This window comes from Beta vulgaris, chromosome 4 (assembly GCF_026745355.1).
Source record: "Beta vulgaris subsp. vulgaris cultivar EL10 chromosome 4, EL10.2, whole genome shotgun sequence".
Taxonomy (NCBI): Eukaryota; Viridiplantae; Streptophyta; class Magnoliopsida; order Caryophyllales; family Amaranthaceae; genus Beta; species Beta vulgaris.
This window is the reverse complement of record NC_079205.1, coordinates 41681946-41688324: the sequence shown is the minus strand read 5'-3', so window position 1 is coordinate 41688324 and position 6379 is coordinate 41681946.

Sequence of the window (6379 nt, the reverse complement as noted above, 5' to 3'; positions counted from 1 at the left end):
CGGTGCGAAACCCGCCAAATTATACCCACATGCCATCCCTAATCATAGTGATATTTTGCTAGATTTTCAGTCATTTTTGACCGAATTTCTAGTACATTTGCTTTCACCCTGTTTTATATTCTTAATATAGGTGTAACTACCTAACATGGATATGAGTTGTAGAGTTGGCAAAATGAAGCAATGAAAATAGAGCGCACATTAAGAAATATGCTTGCACCATGCCCCATGTCCGCTCGCACAAAGGAGCACATAGTGCCATAAAATCTTGTATGGGGAACTTCAAATGGAAACAACTTTCCAACTACAAATTGGATGAAGGTAATTCCAGTTGGAGATGAAATCTCGTTTCGATATCTTTCCAACGACTAGTCATAAGCTTGATTTAGATATGCTCGTTTTAAGTTGAACTGTCCGACCAGATCAGAAGGAATGGTGCGCACGCACCTGATTTTGGTGCGCCCGCACATGATTTTGGTGCGCCGGCACCATTCGAATCCGCAAAAGAAAAAATTTGAGGCAACTTAAAAATGATAGTTTTGTTTTTAGTTTAACTTATGCACTATTATTCTATGCTAGAGAGTATTATTAGGGTTCATATGAGAGAGAAAAACTTTAAGCTTGTTGCTGGATTTAAGATTCTTTGATCATAGTTTGTTATTTTCTACAACATCAAAGGTACCATTCATTCAATTTAATTTTAAAGTTTCAGTTTTTATTTCCTCTTACCATGGTTGTTCTTGTTCTTCCTTATTATTATATCTATTATAGTTTCTTAATGGTTATTTCTATTAGATTAATTATCTCTTAATCATGCTTAACCCTAGATTAGTCATAGATTTCAGAATTAATTGCTTATAATCCAGAATAGTGAGTAGTTTCTTATCTAGGGTTAGGGTGAAAGTATGGATTAGGGTTTAAATGTTTTGTTAATGTGATTGTGATGTTCTAAAGATGTTTATGCATTAAAATTGGTGTTTTGAGGCCTTAGGATAGATATTGATCACGTTTATACTTTGGTATTTTGAATTCAAATGTTCTTAAATCGAATTTAACTCTTTTGTCCTCCCTAAGAATCAACTTAATTTCTAGGCCAAGAGATTGGGTAGAAATTAAGGGGATCCTTATTAGGGATTTTTCAAATTCATTGGATCTCTTAATCAATTGACTAAAGACCATTCGAGAGAGGATTTAGTTGATTGATTAAGCGATCATTCTCGAGGATGATTCGAGAGAGGACTCGAGTATTTTAGAGGAAAACTATACCTTGCATAATCGTCTTCTTTGCTTCATAATCGCATCAATGATCGTTGTTCCACTTTGATCCATATACTAGTAACCTTAACTCTAATGTCTTCCTATTGATATTTTAACTCGCGTTATTTGCTAGTTATTTGATATTAGCTAGTAGTCGTTACCAAATATTATTAAAACCCCCAAAAGTCCTTCAATTAGGTAATCTAGACTCGTTAAACTTTGATTAATCTCATTTTCCCTGTGGATCGACCATTGACTTGTCTTTGCTACGTTCTTAGTAATTGCTTGTTAGGTTTTATAAATATTGTTTGAAAGCGATTTTTGGTGCCTTAACGACATACTAAAAACCTCTTATCAGTAATAATCAACTTTAAGAGCGAGAAAGGAAAACCTAGCCTCCCCTCTCCTTTTCTCTCTCTAAAACCCTACCCTCCCTTACCCCTTTTTCATTAATTAGGGGGCTGCCATGGATGTTTTCATCCATGGTAAGCCCCTTTTTCTCTTTTATTTTCAGTTTTTAGTTCATTTTCTTGTTTTGTTCAATAAATTAGTATCTCTTTATGAGATTTTCTCAAACCCTTTTATGGGGTTTTTAGTTTCTGTTTTGGAAATCTCCTTCTCCCCTATGGGAGTTGTGAGTATGGTTCTTTTGTTTTTAGGTATGAGAAATTATTCTCATTGGTTGAAGTTCGAGATTCAACATGAAGAATTAGGGTTTCACAACTTCTGTAAAATTATGGAAGACTATTGGAGTACGTTCACCCCAAAATTTCCGCATCTGTAGATCGTATGCCGAACCAGAGCGAACTCACAGATTGCATTGCTTCAGATGAAGATTTTTATTAAGGCAAAATTAAGTCAAATCTGCGATGTTTACATTTCTAGGGTGATATGTATTTCTATTAGAATTTTATGTTTTTCAGAAATGACTTGTAAGTGCCGTTTGGCGAAATATTAATGAAATCCCTTTTCTTTCTTTCAAAAAAAAAACTTTAAGAGCGAGAAAGTTATATTTTTCCTTCGACGATTCTTCTTCTTTTATAGTTGTGGAAGTCAGTCGTTTTCTTCCTCAATCTTACTCCTCCATGATCTCCTAAATGTGTTCTTGTAAGATCGTGCGAGTTTTAGCCCTAAGTTAGCTGCGCATAATCCACAAGTGTAGCAACGGTCATGGCAGCTCCCACTATTCGTTAGTGGAGCGAAAATCTAGCCGATAGTTACTTTTTTATTGACCGATTAGTAATGAAGCTTGGAGAATTAATAGGAAGTAGTTCCTGCTTTTGCGCGTCACTTCAGCCAACAAGATCATTGAGGACCAGTATACTCCCACGCATGTTTTAACTGCATTTTAACAAAAGACAACTGTAACACCCCCAAATTACTCGCTTTTAAATAAATTATTTAGTAAATAATATTTGAGTAATTTAGGAGTATTACCACCAAGTGACTAACACGCTTTTGGCAACCAACTACTAACTAACAAAATAACTTGCAGTGGAAGGCTTTAATAAAAAATAATAATACTTCTTTATTAATAAAAGTAAATAATATCTCAATAATCAAAATAAATGAAACACTCTAATCTAGATGAAGATCCCCTTCCTAGTATGCTCCCATGCACATCCAAAATTCACCTGCAAATCTGCTTACCAAAAAGGTAAACAGGGCAAAGCCAAATAGGAAAAAGGAAATATGCGTCAGTATAAAACTGAGAACGAAATATACTAGATAAGTAACACATTTGTTAGTTCGTAACAATTTTTCATTTCGGAAACTCCATTACCAATAATTGAAGAATAACTCTTTAAGAATTAACTATTTTCAAACACTTAATAATAATTCCAGAATAACCTTTTAAGAACAAATTCTTTCCAAACACTTGAATAATAATTCAAGAATAACCTTTTAAGAACAAACTCTTTCCAAACACTTGAATAATAATTCAAGAATAACCTTTTGAGAACAAACTCTTTCCAAACAACTTGGATTAAAATTAATCCTGAAAACAATTCCTCTTCTTATCTCCCCTTCTGTTTTGCTAAGTGTGCACACCCCCCAAGCTAGTCATCCCATCACGGAGCTATATCAAGGGGTAACTATAATTGCCAACAAGTGGACTTTGAATCTCTTGATATTAATCAAGTGGAAATAATAATAATATGACTTGTAAGTCATGAATAAACCTCCTTTCCTCATAAATAACTTTTTGAACATTCAAAGTTCATAAAAACCAATCAACCTTTGCTTGTAAAAGTAATTTAATTTTCCAAAAAGGATAACAAAACTTCTATATAAAATGATTGATAAAATCATTCCTTCTCTTCACTTCCAAGAGTGAATAATAAAATATTGTAACCATTTCAAACCAAATTTCTAAACCAATCCAACCATTAAATCAATAAACAACTTTATCACATAAAATCATATTTCAAAAGATCTAGCTATATAACGTAACTTGATCTTGCACAAAAGTATATTAGTATCTTCATTTATTCTTATACTTGAGCTTTCTCATAACCAACCAATAAGCAATTTACCACATGAACTTAATCATGAATTTAAACATGAATGACCTATCACGAGCATAATATTTTTGAGTAAGAAATATGAAAATATTTTTCTTAAACCAAAGAAAATTAAACTTGAAATGAATAATAAAAACTAGAATAGATAGGAAGAGAAAGAAAAATTTTGAAGTAAGAGATTATGGATTCTTCAAAGTTTTTGTGTAGAAAAGATGGTTTAAGGTATGGGGTATTTATAGGAGTAGAATAGGTAGTACTTAATTTCAAAAATTAAATAGTTTGTAACCTTCACCATAAATTAAGAGATTAAACCAAGATTTGTAACCTTCATCATAAATTTGGAAATTATAGGAAAACAAAACTCCTTCCAATCACCATAAATCATGTAAGAATATATGGCCCCTAAAAAAAAAAATTTTTGTTTTCAGAATTGTTTTTTTACTAGGATTTAAAACCAAAAGCTTAACAAATCCAATTTTGGCGCCATATTCCCGCCAAAATAATTTAAAACCAACAAAAATACTAAAATACCCCTCGTTTAAAATATTTATTTTGGAAAATAAATATTTAATTATTTAAATAAATACTAAAAATATGGGGTATTATAGTCTACCCCCCTTAAAAGAAGTTTCGACCTTGAAACTTAAGACAAAAAGTCATAATCACTTTCCAAAAACGGATTAAAATCCGAAATTGCAGTTTCTGACTCAAAATGCTCATGTTTAAAATGCATATAATGACTCATAAATATCCTAAAATGCAATAATATAGTAAAGCGCGAAACTTTATCGCATTCTACCCCCCTTAAAAGGAGTTACTACCCCGTAACTCGACAACTAACCTCGGTAAACAACGTCGGATATTTCTTGCGCATATCCGCTTTAACTTCCCATGTTGCTTCCTCAATCTGATGGTTTGACTATAAAACTTTGACTAATCTTACATCCTTAGTCCGAGTACTTCTAACTTTACTATCAAGAATTCTTACAGGTTTTTCCTGGTAAGTCAAACTATCATCTAATTCAGTGGTCTCAGGTTGCAGCACATGAGACACATCCGGAATATACTTCCTTGACTGAGATATATGGATAACATCATGGACTCGACTTAAATCTTTGACAAATCCAACTTATATGCCACTTTCCCGATCTTCTTTAACACCTCATATGGCCCGATCTTCTTTAACACCTCATATGGCCCGATCTTCTTTAACACCTCATATGGCCTGATATACTTTGGGCTTAACTTTCCTTCTTCCAAATCGCATCACCCCTTTCATTGGAGATATTTTCAACAATACCTTCTCCCAACCGAAACTCTTCACCCTTCGCTTCAAATCAGCATAACTCTTTTGCCGATCTTGAGCTGCCTTGATCTTTTCTTAAATCACTTTCACCTCTTTCGCCGTCTCTTCGAGGAACTCGGGTCCAAGCACCACAGTTTCACTAATATCATTCCAGCAGACTGGACTTCTACACTTCCGACCATATAAAGCCTCAAACGGAGCCATACCAATACTTGCATGATGACTGTTGTTGTAGGAAAATTCTATCAAATCCAAGAAATCCTCCCACGAACCCTGATACTCCATAACACAAGATCGCAATATATCTTCTAAAGTCTGAATTGTTCGTTCTGTTTGCACATCTGTAGCCGGATGAAAAGTTTTATTCATTAACAAATTAGTACCCAATGCCTTCTGCAAACTCTGCCAAAAGTTGTACAAGAATCGTGAATCACGATCAGAAACAATGTCCTTAGGCATACCATGATACTTCACCACCCATTTCACATATGCTTTAGCCAATTGATCCATCGACCAAGTATTCTTCATAGGATGAAAGTTGGGATTTAGTTAAACGATCTACCACTACCCAAATTGTATCATTTCCAGCCTTAGTTCTTGGTAATGCAGACACAAAATCCATTGATATAGAATCCCATTTCCAACTCGGAATATCCAGAGGCTGAACCTTCCCTTGCGATCTCTTGTGCTCAAACTTGACCTTTTGCATGTGAGACACTTAGCCACGAACTCTGCTACCTCTCGCTTCATGTTTGGCCACCAGAACGTTTGCTTCATATCCTAATACAACTTATCACCACCTGGGTGTACTGAATAAGGTGAGCTATGAGCTTCTTCCATTAATTTTTGCTTCAACTCTTCTCTATTACTATACACCACCTCTCCTTGAACCGCAAACTTCCATCATCGGCTATATGGAAATCCGACACCTGACCATCCTGGATCTTCTCTCGAATCTTTTCTAACTTTTCATCCTTTGATTGACCTTCCCTAACCTCATCATAGATTGAGGGTTGAATCGACAAAGAACCCAATAATTCTTCAACACCTCCTTCTTCTAGTACCTCCAACGACATTTTCTAGAAATTCGACACATAATTGACTTGGCGACACCGTTGTATTAACTGAATGACTCGACTTTCGACTCAATGCATCAACAAAACATTAGCTTTCCCTTCATGATACTGGATCTCCAGATCATAATCCTTGATCAACTCCAACCACCTCCTCTGCCTCATGTTCAACTCCTTCTGAGTGAAAATATACTTTAAGCTCTTATGATTCGTGTACAATT